Genomic DNA, 21,608 nt, shown 5'->3' on the forward strand with positions numbered 1-21,608 from the left:
TCTTAAAAATCATTTGCTATTAGTTGACAAAAGCTTTAAATCCTGGACCAGATCCATTCCAGGTTTGCTGAATTACCTGGGTTCTCCCATGATAGTCTAAAGATAAGCTATAATGGGAGAACCTGGGTGATACAACACCAAGTCATGCTAGACTTCACTCACTAAGCTTTAGGGCTCATTGACACCTATGCATTAATGCACACAAAAGGTCTGATTTATTAAAGTTCCCCAAGACCGGATAATATAAACTATCATGGGAAAACCAGGTTAATCCAACAAACTTGGAATGGATTTATTGAAAATCATTTGCTTTTAGTTGACAAAAGCTTCAAATCTTGGACAAGATCCAATCCAGGTTTACTGAATTACCCAGGTTCCCCCATGAGAGTTTACCCTTTCTAGTTTTGGGAATTGCTAATAAACCAGCCCATTGCAGTTCCATTTATGTTAAACACACCTGGGTTGTAGTCCAACACATTGTACATTGGGGGTTGATGCTCTAAAAAAGGGGTCTTGTGCTTAGTTTTGCACTATAGGATGGGTTATTCATTTTCAATATGTTGACCTAATTAATTTGTGTTTATGCTTGGAATAAAATGAGCCAAAATGGTTTAAGTCAAACCAAAACTTTATTGTTAGTTATGCATAAGGTTAAAACCCTTGTCTGTAAAGGGGGTCTGAATCAATTCTGACTTTGATTTGAGCTTTTCTGCCTTCACAGAGGAATTTGAAATTTGAGCTCTGCAAGAACTTGTATCATTGCCCTAAATGAGCATGAATCTGAATATTAAAAAGAAACTTGTGATGAATGAAATTTGTAGGCTGGCATTATAGAACTATTACTCTGCACATACTAATTAGCTAGCTGTTATGGGAAACATAAAGATTCACAGCTTGACTTACTGGGTTTGGCCAAGCATCTTCTGATTTGCATATTTTTTTTCTAGGAAATTGACACAAGAATAAATCAAGTCAGCGACAACAAAGACATTATCATTTCAAGAAGGAGTTCATTATTAGCACCACAGTCAGCAATCAATTATTCATGAACCTGGAACATTCTCTCCACCAGAGAATGTTTGGTGAATGTCAGATTCACTGCTTTATTGATTTAGTGTTTCTCAACAATTTTACCATGGGGAAACTCTTGAAATAACTTTCATGTCTCAAGAAACCCCTTCTATAATTTCTATATCTATAGTTCACAGTATATTAGTGTGGTGGGAAGATTTCACCATTACAGATAGCCAAAATGTTAAATGATGTCCGTTAAACTAACCTAAAAGGCACCCTAGGAACCTCTGGATGAACCCTGGTAGAGAGACACTGGTTTTAGGTATCATAAATGTGAAAGATTAACAGTGAAAGATTTGTTTCCCTTTACTGAATGTATTGGTTGGTAAAGGGTTGCTTGTTGGCAATGCTCAGCTTTGGACTTTTTTTTGGACCACCATTTTTTCCCACTCCCCCTCTTTGGAGCGCCTTTGTGTAGTAAGCTTTTCCTCCAAGCATGTTGATTATCTTTTTCCAGTGGTTAGCAGGAAGATATACTAAGTACTATATGGCACCGGTCTGTACAACATTATGAGTTCAGGGTGAGAGTCGGATTTTTGATTCCCTTGGCTCACAGGAAGTAGATTGAGAGCTTTCATTTTTGCATTTAAACAATATATTTCTAATAAATTGTAAATTATTTCAGGGCTGTATTTCTTTGCATTTTTTACATCTATTGTAGCTCCTGCAGAACTAATCATGGCATAATTCATATAATAATATATATATAGGCAATAATTCATTTATTCATAGGGTTCAAAATTAAAAGAAAAAATTGTGCCGGGATTTGGCCTTCAAAATACTGGAGACCTGGAGGTCTCTTACATAAAACCTAGATAATAGTTTCAGTGCACAAAAAGGAAAATATATACAGTATTCTAGATAAATGTTATTAGTTAGGAGAATGATTTGCATACGATGCTGTGGAATAACCGAATCTCTGCTTCTGTTTCCTGCTGGTGAAATGATACTCCGGACACTCCCAGTCCACATTTGTCACACAATCACCCCCAGCCCAGACATGTGCACAGAGATGCCCTAATCCTGCCCCAGGATATTGATATGTCATGTGTCATCACAGAGTTTAAACATCTTTTCTTTTATTCTTTGTTCCGTCAGAGCATAAAAAAACAAGTTTATTTACACAACTGATCACAATTACTCATTGGTATCACATTGGAGACAAAAAACCTGTCTGGATAGATACACCCGTGAAACAGAAGATTGGATCTATTTGGAGTATGTAAACTATACAATGAATATTTTTTATTTGCTTTTTGTTTTTTTTAAATACCATTGGAAAAATTCTGTTATATTTGCATGATAACAGTAAAACAAAAACAAAAAACAGTTCATCTCTGAACACATTGAAGACTTTCAAACCCCCCATACTGACGTCCGATGATTGTTAGAGGTTTGTCACTGGAAACTATTTGCCATGATTGTTTCCAGTGACATATGAACAAATGAGCAGTGTACACACAGCATCATTCTGTTCTCTGGAAGGGGGGAGGGTAAGAAAGTGTCCCCCCATTGTCCTCCCCTACATAGCAATGAACAGTGGTCATTCCAGATCAGTTGTTCATCAATCCACTGTGGGGACTGCTGCACACGTCAGATTTTTTCCTGGGACAAGCACAATGTTCGTCTCGGCAATGATTATCTGAAGTGCATCTCATTTTGTATTTAAGAATCATTAGCCTTTAGGCATTATAGACTAGCAGTATTGTATTACAACACTCTTGGTCGGAAAAGCCTAGCAAAGAGGTTCCCTTTTATTTTAATGAAATTGATCTAAAACACAAGCGCTTTTATTCACTTACAAGCAGCAGCAATTCAATTCTATGAACATGCGGCAAACTGCCCCTGGACACTCCGAGTAAAGAAATGCTTGGCTATGCTGCCCCCTTCTACCACCTATTAAAAAAAGGATAATAAATGGACCCATTTGGGTCAATAGGGCATAAAGCGGACGTAAAGTAAAATTTTACCTTACATAAAAGGGTAGCCATCCCTATTATGTAAGGTAAAGATTACCTTCTTTTTTTTTGGGGGGGGGGGATTTAACCCCCTTTATTTAAAAAAAAAAGGAGAGTAGAACTCCTTCCTTCTGTCTTTATTACTGCAATGATAAAGACAGAATGAGAGCACAGAGCCTTTTAGGATACATACAATACGCATGCCGGATCTGGGGGGGGGGGGAGGGAATGCCGATTTATGCATGCGCGGTGAGGTTGGGTGACATAGGCAGAAGGCAAAAAAAGGGGAAAGAAAATGGCTGCACCAGGCACTTCCACTGCTCCTGGATAAAGGAGAACTCCAGGATGATGTAGGACTTGATCCGGGAAACCTCCAAAAGGATCGATGGATCTGCGAGTTTTTCTTTTTCGTTTACTTCCGCAATCAAAGCATTTTTTTCTTTACTTTTAGGGTCTGTCAATTGATAAAATATAGGGAAATGTGGTGCATAGACTGCAGTTTTTTTATGCCTTGACATGCACTTTAGGATAGTGGTCTTGATACTTAAAAAAGATATGTGCATATGATCATGTATTGATTTTTTATGTACGAATAAATCCTATACATATGAGATTCAGTAACTGTATTGTAAATGTGAGGTGGTGCTGGACTTTGTGGGCAGTGGGTTAGTCCGTAGCCTGTGTTCTGTTTGAAGATTGTAAAGAAGGTCTAGAATGCTGGGAGTGGTTAGAAAATCTTGGAAATTCTATCTATCTTGAAGAAAAATGATCATTTTATTGGTATGTTTTATAAAAAAAATAGTCAATGCGTTTCAAGGATTATGTCTCCCTTCTTCAGGGCCTTGATGGTGTACGATCTAACAGCACACTAATATGATATCAGTGTTTGTAAGTATCTGTTGGATATAGTGTGCTAATCACTATGCAGAGGCACAGATAGCATAAATTCAAGAATTCAATTTCTTCTATAATTTATACCTGTGTGGGATCTGCAAGAAGGATCAGACCAATTGACATCAGGTGTGCTAGCAGCAGAACTATGGACTGGGCATGGGCAAGTTTCAAAACTAATATAAAGAGGACAAGTCTACTCAACACTTTTTTGAAGTGGATGATGTCAGTGAACAGCATCATAAAGGGACGTTTTTAGCATTCACCATCTTGACTACACCTAAAATGTGTCACTTGAAGAGTCAGCAAAATTAGTTGACACTGTCATTCAGTGCAATCCAATGTTTTACAATGTAATTGTTTTTTTTATGAAGCTGTTGTAAGTACAAATTACCAATCAGGGTAATTATGGCAATCCGAAGAACAAAAAATAGCATATAATTGTATAATTGTGCAACTTGGGGAATAAGGTCACATACTCCCCTATGAGTGGGTTCGTTCTTTTAAAAGGACCTGTTTGGGCAAATTGAGTCTGGATTAACCTTTTTTTCTGCCTTAGGAACCCTTAAAATATTAAAATATCTTTAAGGTATTGGGAACCCCTGCTAAAATACATGCTAAAATGTTGGTCTTAACATGGTCAGTGGAAAGATTGCCTCTCTTACAGTAATGGTCAGAATGCACAAATAACTTTGGTGTCATGCTGCTGCCAAAAGGCCATCACAACCTTTGGTTTTTATGGCACACTTCAGAGTTTTATGGCCTGCTGACAATAGTCATAACAAGCAAAGGTGACATTTCCTTAGTGAATATGCAGACAGCAAGAAAAATCTAACACTTTTACGAGGTTAAAATTCAAATAGGAGCCAATTCTCAAGGAATTCTTAGAAGTCTCTGAACGAACCATACAAACCAATCAGGATGCTCTTCCTATAGATTGCCTTACAAGCTTTGGTGCCATGCCGCTGACTCTGCCAAGTGGCTACACAATTATGAGGTTACCATCAAATAGGGAGGTCAATCAGCCAAAGCTTAAAGAAACCCTCAGAAACTAAAGGAACTATAAGAACCAATCAGAAGGAACATTTTAAATGCCTTACTTACAGATGAGCTGAAGAGCTTTGATGTCATGCTCCTGATTCTCCAAATGGCTTTACAATTATGAGGTTACCATCAAATGGGAGGTCAATCAGCCAAACTTTGAGAAACCTCCAGAAACCTCTGAAAGAGCCATAGGAACCAATCAGAATACATCCTATACAGCTAGGCTAAATGAATTTGGTGTTGTGCCACTAACTCTACTAATACCACAATTATGAGGTTGCCATCAAATGGGAAGTCAATCAGACAAATCTCTAAGAACCCTTGGAAGGCCCCATAGGGTTCCATTAGCCCTGGTGGATAATGAATTGTCTGAGTAAGTTAAGGTTTGAATCTGTTTAGTTGTAGCAGCTACCCCCAATTAGTCTTAGTTGTAATGTCCACCTAGGCATGACCCTTGCCTGCTTTACAGATTGATTCATTTCATATTCTCAGCACTCCTTAAGTCCATGTGGTTTAAACCATTTTTGCCCCCCTTGTGACCATGCCTCGTCTAACCCCTGGTTCAATTCACTGGTGGCTTTTCCAAAAGTACCTACACTGCTTTTTCACTTCTTCTGACCCTGTCCTGAAAGGTTTATCAGGCAAAGTGTGGTCTTCAAAACTGAACTGTGGGCATACACAAATTGAGGTGTAAGTCTAGGCAAAACCTTTTCTTCTAGGTTTGGATGATTTTGAGAGGGATTAGACCCCTTAAATATTCTAGTACCATGACTTCAATGGAAAGATTCACATTCTGTTTGTACTGAAACAGAAAACAAGGGAAAAGCCAACATTTTACAATTGTCCCCAACTGTGAGTAATCTTCTTATGGGGACATTTATTCCAGAGACAGCTGTCTGATAATTATCACAGATGCTTCCATTGAAAGATATCTCCTTACCTCAAATTTTAGAGACACATTTCAGATTAGCCATAGTTTTCTGGCCTGTTGACAATGGTCTTAACAAGCACAAGTTACATTTCTTAGTGGATACAAAAGCTTGCAGAGAATAAATAATAGAGGTTCTAATCTAGTAAAACCAGAGAGAGCTCATCTCGTTTCATGGCTGGAGGACATCCACCATCCTCTCGCCTTATTCTCCCCAGCATGGCCATCATTGCTACTACACCCCTTCAATCTATGGATTCCAGAGCTTTCAATTGTGGCTTCTCAGTGTTACATGCGGGCACTGCCTTCAGTGGTCTGCATACAAATGTAGCCTTTCTGGGAACTCCTACTCCTTAAGAATGACATCCATTCATCAAGGCATTTTAACATTTAACATACTGTCTCCAAATATTTAGCACACTGCTTGTGAAAAGCTAAGGAAGGGTGCTGTGTTTTTCAAGTACCTCCCAACATCCATGATCTCCTTGAATTGTATGGAGAACTGCATGGGTCTGATTGTGACAAAACTTAATGAGGTATGCAATTGAAAAAAAAAAGGTTTCATTTCAGATTACATTTTATTAGCATGTTGATGAAGAGAGGGAGGAACTATTGAAGACAAAATATAAGCAGACTGGATGTTTGCATTGAAATAAAAAATTCGATTGGCTCATGGGATCAGGAAAGAATTGTTCCCCCTGTTGGAGCAAATTGAACCAGAGTTTTTTTGCCTTCCTCTGGATCAACTATGTCTATTGGGTTCTTTTTCTGGGATATGTTTCCTGAACTTTGTGGACTTATGTCTTTTTTCAGCCTAAATAACTATGTAACTATATATTACATTATAAAATGAATGAAACTTTATTGGTGATATTTGCCTAAAATTTCCCTTATAGTATAAATAACAAAATCCCATGTGCTGTTGTATAATCACATATTGCACTAAATTCCAAAACATGTAAGATTGTTTTCCCAATACCGTCATACCTGTCTATAGCTGATTTACTGTCATGAGTTTATAATTACTTTTTAAATAAGCCAGAACAGGTAAGATAATGACACTGAAGGCCATCTATGGTACTGTGAGAAAAACGTTTATTTACGTATTGTATGGACAGATCAAGTATGTGATTTATTGCTATGCAAATATGGAACAAGATTTTCTGGTTTATTTTGGAAAGAGACCTTCGCCATTGTCTATCGGTTGTGGGGATGAACTGGTAATCAGCCAATCAGAGAATTTCTTGGATGTAAGTTTCAGATGTTGTAGTTCTCTGGCACAAAGTTCTGTTCTCCATATTGGTAAAGCAGTCTAATTTGTACTCCCAGTACATATTTTATTGTATGATGGCAGGGTTGGTGGCTCCCTTCCATCATTTTTACTTAAAATTATTAAGGAACAATTAAACCCAGGGAAACACCTAATAAAGAGTATGTTACTATAAAATAATTTTTAACAGCAACAAAAATGAAGGAAGTAACTGACTGTTCTCTGGTGTTAGGAGGACTGCTATCCTGGTGGGTGCAAATAAAATTTACTAAGATAAGTGAAATATTCTTTACAAAGAGATAATTAACTTTGGAAAGTCAACGCAGTCTATATTACTTTTTTAAATCATCACCCACAACATATAGTTGGGCACAATGGGGGTTATTTACTAAAATATTGAAGAATTACCTTGCAAGGGATAGGTCACTTAGCTTAGTGTTTGTAATGAAAATTCACTTTGCAAAGAATTACCCAATCATGTGCAAGAAAATCTTTTTTCGTTCAAGAATCTGACATGCACAGCCTGTGAATGTGAATTTGTCATGACGGGATCCATGAAAAACCAACAATGAACAACCGCTGTATAAGTCAATAGAGAAGGGTGGGATGCAGTTCGCTCATTCTTCCTCATCCCCTCTCCATAGAACAGAAACGCACTGTGTGTACCATCATCCATTCATTTTTTTGTCTGAAAACAATCTTTTCATTCAATTTAATTTTGAAAATGTGTAAAATGTGTATACGCTGCCTACTTTTCTTTAGAAAATCAATTATTTACTTTCATTTAATTCCAATCACAATCCTATATAAGCTTAAATAAATAAAGAAAATATGTATATATATATAAAACTTACCTCTGCTTTTGTGCTTTTTGTGGTTTCTCCTGCAGTATTCCCTTTCCTTTTCAGTCTTCCTTGACACCCACTCAGTAAATCAATAGGTGACACAATACTGAGAACTTCCGATGAGTGTAGAATGATTGAGATATATATATATATATATATAAATATATATATACTGTATATATATAATACTGTATATATTTCTCTTTTTTGTGTGTTAATATGTAGCAAAAGCAGTTTGTGTCTCTGCCCATACAAAGGGGCACAAAGGGAATATGTTTTTAACGAGCATGAGACCATCATTTGACTTTACAATGACCATCATTTTTGGTTGTAGCTGGGAATTGGTGGAGTATGCTGGACCAAATATTATGTGAATACAAAATCAAAATGTGATTCTATTGTCTGCAAACACACAGGGCAGAAATAAAGCAAATTGGTTTGATGACATCTAAAGCTAAAACAACCATTTTTCCAGCATAAATTCACAGCAAACAAAAAATGATATCTGGTTGTTTTTTTCTGGCTCACTGCCCCAACGACTTTAAATCTTATATCCTTGAAATAATAAATGTAAATGGAAAGACTGGACCTGGAGGGCTTTTATTTCTAAATGTTTTGACACCTAAGTAATAATAAAAACAGATGTTGCAGCCAAGAAAATCCCCTTTTAAACCCTTGTTGGAGAAGGAATTAAGGAATTATACTTGGAAGAAAGCCATAACACAAGAGGGAGCTGAAACAGAACGGCGGATGATTGATAGTGATTTATAGAATAATTATACTTCATATATTGTTTATACATTTGTGTATTGAACTTCTGAAGGTTTATAATTAAGGAAAGGGAAAGTCCTACCCTTCAGGAAAGTTGAACTTTTCCAAACTTTTCTGACACCATTATTTGTATTTTCTCTTAAAGTGAACCTATGCTTGCGTCATATACAGTATACTAAAATATTGCCTTATTCTTTTCAAGCACTGTAAAACAAGCTCTCATTCACCTTTGTATTTCTAAGTTTTAGGTGGCATATTGATTGTAAAAATCATTGAAATTCAAACTATTACAACCAAATCTTTGCAGCCTGGCAGCCATCAGATGTTTCTAGAAACTGATCTGTCTCTTATCAATCTTTGTTGTGATCTATGAGTAGCAAGAGATGCCAGGCGTGGCTGGTTTTAATGATTTTTACTTCTTGTTAAATAGCATATAAGAACTTTATTGTCCATACGTTGGGCAGGTGAAGCATTATTCTGTACATGCTGTAATGATAAGTTCAAATATATTCCACCAATAATGTACAGACTAGATACGATTGTTTGAACGATGCAGGAAGTGACATGTACAGGAGAAAAAGTATCACAGAAAAAACAATCCACAATTACTGAACAACCATACACACAATTGATTACGAACAATCGTTGTCCAATCAGATCCGCCGGGACGGTCGTTTGTTTCCATTCCTCATTCGTCGGCGTCGTTGACCGGTTGGTGTGCACTTTTTTTGTTAACAATTATCGAACAATCTGTCGTGGAACTTCAGAGAGAAGAGAAGCACGCTAGCTGCAAAGGACTGGGATAAGTAAAAGTGCTTTTAATTTGTTCCTTAAGCTACGTACACACGTCAGATTTTTATCGCCCGATAATCGGCATCGGCCAATTATCGGGCGGAAATCTGCCGTGTGTACAGTCGGTGTCGTCCATCGTCCGAACGACCGTCCTGCCGGATCCACGGACGATGGACGACAACCGATCCTAATGAAAGGGAGCATGAACGGTGCTGTATGTACAGCACCATTCATGCATCGTGCAGTCCCTTGTCGTTGGAAAGGATCGTGAAAGATCCTTTCCAACGACAAAAATTGCAGGTGTGTACGCAGCTTTAGATCTAAATGAGTACAGGAGTATCTCTTCACTCTAATACCGGTTCTGACACTAACCTGGTCTTCTTGTGGGTTTGGGTCTTTGGCCATTTTCATTGGCAAGACTAAAATAGCAAAACTCCCATTTCTTCATTCCCAGCTCCTGGGTATGCCAGGATTGCACACTGAGCTGTAAATGGGTAAGGGGTAGTTATCACTAATTCCTCATTTTTAGAGCTGAAGTTTAAAGTGGAACTAAACTTCTCCCCTTGTTCCATTGCCAATGCAGGCAAGTTAACCTGATCTTCTTCCAGATTTTGGTCATTGGCCATCATGATTGTCCAGGCCAGAATGGAGGAACTCCCATTTGTTCATTCCTGATCCCCAGGTATGCATGGATTGTAATTAGCTGTACATGCTTAAAAGGTAGGAATCACTAACTCGGGATTAAAGTGGGTCTCTCGCTTCTCAATCGCCAGGACTGATATCTTATCTAGGTCTTCTTCAGGGTTTGTGTCTTTGGCCAGGCCAGAATGGCATAAAGCTACGTACACACTTCAATTATTATCGTCGGAAAACGAACGACGAACGTTCCTGCACGATATATATGAACGATCGTATACCACCGATACTGCACATAGAGGTAACGACACGATCGTTCGTAGATATTGTACACACAATAGATACGATCGTTTAAGCGATAGAGGAACTATGTGCACGACAGGAAAGTGAACGGACGTTCGTTCATCACGCATGCTCTGAACATGGACGATCAACGAACGACCGTACACACGAACGATGTTCAACGATCGTCGTCCAATCCGATCCACCGGTCCGGTCGTTCGTTTCCAGCGACTTTCCTCGTTCGTCGGCGTCGTTGGTTACTTTTTTACGAACGATTTTTTGCCCAATCGATCGTTCGTCGTTCGATTGGAACAATAAAAATTGGAAGTGTGTACGCACCTTTACTCACGTTTTTTCATTCCCAGTTCTTGGGCATGCTGCAATTGTACACCAGTTTAGCATGGTTAAATAGTAGGTATCACTAATTCCTCAGTTCTAGAACAGAATTAGGGATACTTAAAAAGGAACTAAACTCATTTTTTCTTCTCTCTATCGCCAGTACCAACACCATTACCCTGTTGTTTTCCAGGTTTGTTTTTCGCCATCTTGTAACTACAATGCATGGGCAGCTTAGTTTACATTCAACAGAAGATTTCAAACAGGCAGTTAGGCTTGCTTTATTATACAAGGGATTTCCCCTGTGCCTTCTTCAACAAAGAACCTGCCTGTTTGCAATTTTTTAGTTTTAAAGATTTGTTCCACTTTAAGTAAAGGAATCTGTGCCAACCCCTTTAATTGCTCACTGAATATGATAGGCCCACACACAGCACAATATTTGGTTAGGTGATTGACTAACCAAATTTTCATTTTGTGATTGCTATTCTTGTAATTCATGCTTACATAACAAATCTTATCTGCTACTATAAAATCTTATCTGTATTTACCTTCTGTACCAGCTAATCCAATATTTATCATTTACTTCTATAGCATTGACTCACATATTTGTCTACAAACACTCGTCATATCTAGAATTCTCTGCCTACAAGACTGGCAAATCCTCATAGTCTCCATACCAGTTATTGACAACATGCGGTTATTGTTTCCAAGAACTGCCCACAGCTATAAACGGCCCAAAAATCTTTGGTATTTTTGATGGCAAGATAATAGGTTTAAAGTATTTGTAAACCCTGGCTAAATGACTTTGTTTTATTATTTAATACAATACTTTGTAGGTTATTTACTTGTGTTACCGGTATATATCATTGCTGTTGATATCATTTAACCTCTTTTACTCTTTTAAAGCACTTCCTGCATTTCAGCAATGGCTTTTCTTTGGTTGGGTTTTCAGATGGGGTCAATGATTGTCTATGGCTGCATAATATTTGTTATACTCATCCACTGGTTGTCACTTTAGGAAGCCTGATTATGTGATCAGGTGACAACATTGAAGAACAATTGAGAGACAGTGTTGTCATCCTACAAGTTTTTCTTGAAAAACTTCTGTTTTTCAAGAAAAAACAGAAGGACCTTCATGGATGGATCATTGTTACTTTACTGTAGATAGCCTACATATATATGTTGGTATTGAGTATATGAATTCCTTTTCTTTGTCAAAAGGGAAAGGAATTAGGATAGTGGTTCATACAACCATCAACTTTTATTCACATACCTTATATCAGCCTCAACATTATTAACACTAAGGAACCAATAAAAGAATGTGATCCATGGAAGCCTCTTCAGTTAGTGGCCAATGCAAAGAATGCCCCATTACAGTGGTGGTTAAAGTATCACATTTATAGACACCTACAAAACATCATTGGAGTCATGCAGATGGGTCTACCAAGTGTTGACCACAGAACTATCATCAAATGTGGATGTCACCTATTAGATCCACCATAAAATTCAGACATCATCAAATGAAAAGTCAACCAGCCATAGTTCGAGGAACCCCTTGGATAAGAAATATGTTTTTTTAAATCAGAGCTGATTTTTCTTATTAGTCAATGAAAAATCAAAAAGAGCCTAGAGCAGCTTAGGAGGACAAATGCAGATGCCTCAAAATGATCTAAAACGAGTGCTGCATCTGCCTGCCTAGGCTTGTTCAATCCTGGCACTGTCAGGTATATTGGGCAGTTTGGTCTGCAGGTCAGTCTGAAAAACATAAAAATTAAAGCATGTACAATAAAAAGATAAATTAATATACTGAGTACTGTAATACATGTAATTACCCCATACAATTACCACATTACATTATCTTGTAGCAGTGATACTATGAAATAAAATAATAATATTAATGGGACAATCAGCACAATAGAGCCAACTTTATAAAACGATGATTAGATTTATTGTGGTGGCGACCAGAGCCAGTGATTCCTTTAAAGTAGCAATCTAAAGTTCCATTTATAGGTCGCTAATTGCCACATGTTCTAGCTGCAATCTCCAATTTTTGAAGAGGTAATCAGTGGCCATAGACTTCCATTGTGGACAATAATCAATGTAAAAGTGGCACATAGCGTTTTGAAACAAACACCATTGATGCACATTGTAGCCTAAAGAGTTTTTCACTTTCCAAAAATCAAATGCTAAACAGCAATCTTAAAGTGGTGATCTGGAAACAGTGGAGATTTATTTGCTTGTCAGGTTCTGCATGTGAGGAATCAACATGTCATGGCGTACCCTGCAATTATCTTGGGTGTCCAAAAGAATGGAAGGATCGCTAACAATCATGAAGGATTACTCAACAGCAATCATAGCAGCCTGTAAATATATACTGATGAAAGCATGCATATATTTGAATGTTTATTCATTGAGAAATAAATTGGTGAAGGAAGAACAATTGTCCTTTATTTAGAAACTTCTACTGGTTTTTTTTTACAATCATATTAGTTCCTCAATGATTTTATAGGGAAAGTTTAATGGTAATAAAAATAGTTCACTGGCTGCAGACAGAATGGGGAAGAATTACCACATCTGACAACTTTTTATTGCTGTCACAATTGTAAAGATCTGAACTTCCTTTATGTCCTGATGACTTAAAGTAAAACGTGAACGGTGTTGGTGGTGGTGGGGGAGGTGTTGGTGTGGAGGAAGTGGTTGGTAAAAAAAGGTGATACCTTCCCTTGAGGTCATCTGTTCCTATGTGGTATAATAGTTTTTTTTAAAGTTTCCTTGTTGGTTTTGTAATATATATGGTAGGAGGGACACCTTTTCGCCCAACGTATGTAGACAAATGACCCTTAAAATACCCCCAATTGTTTTGAACACACTTATTCCATTGTTCTTGCCACTTTCCAAAGCATTTATGGAAGTCCTTTTTTAAAAAAAAATGTTTTTATTTGTGCTACCAAGGCTTCCTTATTGTCCTGAATTGATTCAAATCCTTTACTTTTCATGGTCATATTGACTTTGGGGAAGAGCCACATGTTGTACGGTGCCAGATCCAGTAAATAAGGTGGTTAAGGAACGCCAAATAAATTGACAAAAACTGTTGCTTATGTTTATCCATCAAAATACATGGAACAAATTATTGCACACATTCTCCTTATGTTCAAATCTGTTAGAATGTTTTGAACAGAGCAATTGGAAATGTTCAGATCTTCAGGAATTTTTGGCTGTTTGATCAAATCATTTTGCTTTCTCTTTCAATGTTCTCTTGGGTTTTTGATGATGAAGAACATCCCGATCTATCCTTCTCTCCACCCAATCCACAACTACAACAAAATTGCTTGAATCACTAATAAAACCATGTTCATGGCCTTCATAAACTCATTTTTTAATATTTTGTGTGTTTATTTTTTAGCATTTTTTAGGCAGTTTGAAACAACATTTTATGTAAATGCGTTGTCCGTGATTTATGATTTATGGCACCCTTTAAAACACACCTTGTGTCAACCTCACAAAAGTTAAGTTGAAATTCATCACAGACTGTTAATAAGATTGGATCCCTGGCTTCCCATTTTAAACATCCCTACTATTCCACTGGTTGGAACTCGGCAGCAGCATTCACCATATTTTTCAATCGCACCTTGTAGTTGTGGGTACAAACCTCAATTCTTTACAAAACTTTTTAACCGAACATTCCATTCTATTATTGATTGGCTTTTTCCATGTAATAAAAAAAAGTTTTTTTGGTAAAGAAATAGATGATATGAGTTAAAGTTGATCAGATTGGCAGAATATTATATGATAGATATTTATATCCACCTAAAAATAAGCACCCAACAGAGATTAATTAATTAAATACTTGTGTACTCTCACCAAAGTAGGCCTTCAGAGAAAAAATGTTGGCTCATTATTTGACCATAGTGAGATAGAGTACCAAAACTTTCTGGTAATCACATCTGCTCTTTTTTTGCGGGGATACTCCCATCCCATGTACTGGTCATATTAGAATGCATAATGAGACATTGGGTGGCTTTGCTCATTTGCAAGGAGTCTATGGAGCCCTATCGTAGCCAACTATTGTACATGAAGCCTTTCACTATAGTCTGTGCAGTATGCATGCACATGGGAAGTACAACATGTATGCACATCTTACCTTAGTGTACTGTGCACATGTAAGTGTATATGATAGATGGAGTACAGAGCTCAAGATGGGGAATTGTGTCCATTCTCCCTCACCAAAAGTTGAGGAAACTAGTGATTCATGAAGAGAGCACGAGGCATTTACAAAGAAAAAAAAAAATCCTAAAACATCTGAATGTATTATGGAAGAAAATTTTAATAGTTAAACGGATATCCATAGTTTAAAATGTCTATCCAACAAATCCACAGACAGCATTAAAAACTTGGACTGTTTACATAAAAGGTTGTTTGGCTGGAGCTCAACTTTAACAGCTATGGAAAATAATACATTTGTATAGCCAATAAAAGTATATGTTTATGTATGTGTAATATCTGTTGCACATACACATTTACACAAAAAGTATAATAACTATATACACAATAAAATATTTAATAAAAGAATTGTTGATAAATGGGTGTAACTTCTTTAAAGTTCATTTGGTGAGAGAATCTCCCTGGGATCTGTGTCGTTTTTATCCCATGATGATACCAAATGGGAGTGGTGATACTGCTGATTCACCTCTCAGCCATGAGACACAGAAACTAAGGTCATGAATCTGTAATGAACTTTCCACCATGACAAGTGTGAATTGTTGGCATAGCTCACATGATTGTATAAATACTTTATCCACCTGCAGCACGCCCCTTCACTGACTGCAGATATGTGCCAAGGTAAAAGCTAAAATACGTATTTTATGATCGCTAATGAATACAGTTATGAATTTTAATAAAACAAGAATAAATGTATTAAAATAGAGCTAGTAGAAATAGCTGAATGTAACGTGACTACATACAATACCCTGTACTAAAATTGGGAGCGAGATGGGTCTCGTGCGCCATTTATATCTGTGACATTTCGTGAGCCAAAGGTGCCCTATTGGAAATCTAACCTGGTGTTCAGTAGGGGTAAGGATCAGGTTTATCACCACCATGGGCTCACAACAATTTTCTGAGACTTTTAAAATTCATGAATCATGATCTTTTAGACGTGCAACAAAAAAAATAAAAAAAAAACATTCACACTGTGCATAACCTTTGCATTTAATCATAAAATCAAAACATGTGAAGGATTGGATAACCCAGCCCTACTTCGAATTAATGGTGGTCTCATAGTTGTTGTATTCTCAGTGCTAAGACACATGGTCAATTTGTCATGTCGTTTCAGCTCCTAGACAGATTTTACAAACTCTTCAAAGCACTAGAGAGCTATTTTTGGAGAGTTGTGTTTGTCTTGCACAAGAAGTTAAGGGGTAGAGGACTAGGAATCATATCATTTGTCTTCCAACCACACTCCAAAACCACTTAGCAGCTGCTTGAAGAATATTCCTCTATTTTAACCATAGACTGACCTGAGACGCTGATAAAGCAAAAATAAAGTTTGCAAAAATTCCCAAAATTGTCAAGAGTTTAAGTGGTTCTTTTTTATAATTGCAAAGTAAAGATAACACACTGCGGTTCTGCTTTCTTCAACCACTCATCTGAATATAGCTTTAGAATACTGTGCACAGAAAGATACTTTTATTTTAATTATATTTTTGTAATTTTGTAATTTGTGCATATGGCAGTAGTCTTTCTCATTCCTTTTGTTTTACAATAGTTTGCTTAGTAGCCGTACAAATGGCCACAACTGAGTAACCAGAAACTAGAGAGAGTTGGGGGTGTGTAAGGCCCAGGTCCAGCACCAGTACTCATTAGTCACTAAACCCCTTCAGCTATAGTAAGCCTTCGCTCGTAAGCCTTGGGAGGGTAGTTGTGCCGCCCCAGCACATGGTTGCCCCCAAGACTTCAGTGTGCAAAGGATGACTTCTGGAATGGACTGACAGAGGACTAGTAGCCCATCAAGCAGGACAGAGGACATGATGGGAAGTCAGTCTAGATCTAGTTGCCAAGTGATCCACAGATAACGCAGTACAGAGGGGTCCAAGAGGGGCGAGTCCAGAAAACAGAGCCAAAGGCCATTCACAGGTTATCAGTCAGCTAAACAAGGTATCCAAATTGAATCAAGGTCACAAACAATTACTGGTCCAGAAAACAGACAGAGTCAGGAACAGGTAATCCAACACACATAATTATACCAACAGCAGGTTACGCAGGCTAAATGCTACAATACAATGGGCAACTGGTGTCTGATGGCTGATGGAGAAGATTTAAAGGACCAGTAGCCAATGGCAGAGCAAGATCATAGCCAGGAACCAATGCACTCATTGGCTGCAGCACATACTTTGAAATACCCTTCAGTCTGCAGAGCAGAGGACAGACGGCTAATTGTTTGATCTCCTTTGCTGCTACAAATGATACAATTGGAGGAAAAAAACAGGACCTACTGAACTGCGGTGTACCAGCCAGATATTCGTCTCCTCGATATTCTTGCCCTCTTTAGATAGAAAAAAAACTGAAAATCATACAGGAAAAAGGAGGAAATCATACATTTTAAGAGAAGAATGGGGAAAAGTTGAATCTGTTTTTCTTCTGGTCTGGGTCAGTTGATGTCAGTTGATGAAGAGAGCGATACAACTATTAGTCAAATGCTTTTTGGCGTGAATAATCTATGTATTTATTTTTCATTTAAACATAAATCTATCCAGCACTTTTCAGGGTTTTTACTCTCTTCTTCAAGGCTTTGGAACAAATCATAGTATGGCGGTTATAAAAATGCATAAACAAGTATATGAGTACATATATAATATCTATCTATCTATCTATCTATCTATCTATCTATCTATCTATCTATCTATCTATCTATCTATCTATCTTTCTAGGTATCCATCTATCTATCTTAATGTGGACCAAACAACAAAAACAGTGAGCAAAAGATTTAGTAACTATAGTAAACATAGTGTAAATACAAGTATACCTGAATATTTACAATAAACAACAACCAAGTAATATATATTTCCTCCATGTTTATTGATCCACTGTGATACTGTCAACGTAAACATTGTTTCTTCCATAATATTATCTTACATCATACCGGTGATATTGTGAACAGATATGTTGTGGATAATTGCAGGTTTAGTAGGCAAAGTTTTATCTTTTGTATAAGAGAGATTAATGATGTTAATAAAGTAACCTAAATATTTTTAAATATTATAACACACCTACTTGCATAAATGTAATAACTTCTGTTACAGTGTTATATGCGACTCAGTTATTAGTGTTTCACATGCTTCTCTCAGATCTCTATGAAATATTAGTAGAGATAAAACCTCAGCAAGAGCTGCTTTTAAACTGTGCTTCATGCTTTCTATAACTTTGTTTTGATTTCTCAAGTTCGCTGAACACAACAGGCTTGATTTATTAAACCTCCCTAAAGCTGGAGAAGATACACTTTCATCACTAAACCTAAGTGATTCAGCAAACCTGAAATAGATCTGGTCCAGGATTGAAAACATTTACTGAGAAATAGCAATTACTTTTAATAAATCCATTCCAGGTTTGCTGGATCACCTAGCATCACTGATGAAAGTGTATCTTCTCCAGCCTTGGAGAGCTTTAATAAATCAGGCTCATTATAAGATTTCATACCAGGCTTGTTCTTGAAGCCATTGGCTTGGATGCTAAAATTGGTAAAGGAAAAGAAAATGTGTAATTGACACATATTCTACTGAGTTTCGCCTTTTTATGGCTTTAAATGTCATATTATCAGCCTCTTTTTTATCTTTTTAAGAAGAGGAACCCTTGAAATAATATTAAAGTCTTAGGGAACCCCTGCTATAATTACTATATCCTTAGCTCACTGTACATTAGTGTGCTAATCAGTGGGAAGAATGTCTCTTACATTGCTGGCCATTGGGAAGAATGTCACCCTTACAGATAGCCAAAATAATTGGTGTCACCTAAACTCACCTGAGAGGTACAAATTGCTCATTGCTCAAGGAACCCCTAGCAATCTCTGGATGAACCCTAGGATTGCACCTTGGCTGAGACACACTGGGTGCTTCTTTTGGTAGAAGCAAGTGATTGAACAGCCCAATTACATTAACATGCTAATATCTGAGGATCCCTGGACAGTCTTAGGTAGGTTCACTCCCAAGCTTTTTGCCTATTTAGATATAATTACCATTGTGGACATTGCACCTTATTTATTAGAGCTCTCCAAGATTGGATAAGATAGACTATCATGAGAGAAGCTGGGGGATCAGGTAAACTCGGAATGGATTTATTAAAAATGTTTTCCTATTAGTCAGCACAGGATTTCAATTCTGGACAAGATCCATTCCAGGTTCCCCCATGATAGTGTATCTTCCCCAGGCTTGGAGAGAGCTTGAAGAAATCGGATCCATTGACTGATTAAGATGTGTTTAGGTTCTGCCATTAGCTTTTATTCTAGTTTATTCTTATGACATGTGAGTTTTGAGTCCAGATTGTATTTATGTTTTGCTTTGTATGACTAATTGCCCTGTCCTGTGAGCTCCTCACAAGGAAGCTATTAACTTGAACAAGTAAACTGCAAGAAATCTTTTCCTATTTGTCCACGTTTGTCTGCCATTCATCAGCATTCTTTATTGTTACCTAACGGATATCTACATGGAAAGATATTTAATGATATGTAAATATGAGCCAAATTTTTGGACACGCGTCAGTAATGACATAATGGTTTATCAAATCAAATTTTTGCACCTTTAGTCTGCACTGTGATGTAGCTTTAATCATTGTATGTTGGCAATACAAAAATGTTCCCATACTCCCTGTCTGGTAAAACTTTTTACCTAGAAAGTAAGCAAGAGAAAATATTTTATGGGTTCTTGGTCAGCAACAACAACTGAAGGTTGGGTTATCCATTTCTTCAAATTTTTGGTTCTTGGTGATTAAGCTGACCATGGCATCTTATTCTTCCCCACACTATCCAAAAAAGTGTGATGCAAAGATATATAAAGATATGAAAAGAAAAATTACAATGAATAGAAATCTAACAGGAAGAGTACGAACCCCCATAATGGCCACAACAGAATTCACACAACATAGGGAATTCACTAAAAGTCTACAGTGGAGCCCCCAAGAAATACAGAAAAGTATTCAGGAGGACCAATTCTCAAGAACCTAATACATGTGATATTTTACAGATGGTAGAAAACTGGGACATTACCTATAAGCTCACAATATCATGCTATTTTTGAAAAAGCAAACCTGATTTGACCATGAACCATAACTAGCTGTCCCTAGCGGAACCCGAGAGATATAGATGTGTCTTTCAAAAGAACCAAATGCCCATCATCTGATATATATGATATTTTTAAAATGATATGAAAACTGGGGTTTCACCTATAGGCTCAAGATACCATCTTGAAACAGCAATACTGATTGGATGACCATGGTCAGTGGCTCCATTCTCCTCACATAGACCAGGATAGGTCAGGTACAACGACCTCAGGAAAAGCTGCTAAGAACAAAAAAGCAATCACTGCCAAACTGTCCAACAAGAGAAAAGTTGATGCAGAAATGAGACAATTTATTGAAAGATCGGAAAGCGAATATATTTTCATGCTTCACGAAGACAAGAATGTTCTTATTTTCAGAACATAATTAATGCACGAGGATGGCGTGTGATATGGTGTCTCAGGGTAAGAAAGAATCTATACTTCTACTAAAACTATGTATCCTAATAAAAAGTTCGGCCTGCTACTTAGCATGTGTTATAGTTTTCAGCCCCTTATGAGATTTGAGTTTGACACCCCTGATCTATAGCTTAAAATATAATTTTGAAAGAGGAAACCTGATTTGATGACCATGGTCAGCTGTCTCCAGTGGAGCCCGTTAGGGATATAGAAGGGTCTTTTAGGAGGACCAACTCCCTATCACCTGATATATCTGACATAATAATAACATCTGACATTAATTATGATATGAACACTGGGGCATCATTTATAAGCTTATTATACAATTGAAAGAGCACTCCTGATTGGATGACCATGGTCAGCTTTCCCTAGCAGAGCCCCCAAGAGTTGTAAAAGGTTTTTTTAGGAGGAACAACTCACCATCATTGGTACATCTGACATTCTGAAGATGATATGAAAACTGGGGCATCATTTATAGGCTGAATGTATAATTTTGAAAGAGCACTCCAGATTGGATAACCATGGTCAGCTGTCCCAATCGGAGCTCTCGAGGGATTCTGAAGGGTCTTTCAGGAGTACCAACTCCCCATGGCCTAATGCATCTGAGATTTTCAACATGATTTGAAATCTAGGTCCAACATTTATAGGCGGAAAATATAACTTTGAAAGAGCACTCCTGATTCTATGACAATGGTCAGGTGTCCCAATTGAAGCTCTCGAAAGATGTCGAAAGGGTCTTTTAGAATGACCAACTCCCCATCGCCTGATACATCTGACATTTTTAAGATTATATGAAAACTAGGGCATCATCTGAAGGCTCAATATATTTTTTGAAAGGGCCATGGTAAATTTTACCTAGTGGAGCCCTCTAGAGATGTAAAAAGGTCTTTTAGCTGGACACCAGTGTTCATACCATCATGAAAATGTCAGATATATCAGGAGATGGGGATCCTGATATATCTGACAATTTCATGATGATATGAACACTGGAGCATCATTTATAAACTAAATATATAATTTTGAATGAGAAATCATGATTTGATGACCTTGGTTAGCTGA

The sequence above is a fragment of the Pyxicephalus adspersus genome, chromosome Z (genome assembly GCF_032062135.1).
Source record: "Pyxicephalus adspersus chromosome Z, UCB_Pads_2.0, whole genome shotgun sequence".
In the NCBI taxonomy this organism is placed as follows: Eukaryota; Metazoa; Chordata; class Amphibia; order Anura; family Pyxicephalidae; genus Pyxicephalus; species Pyxicephalus adspersus.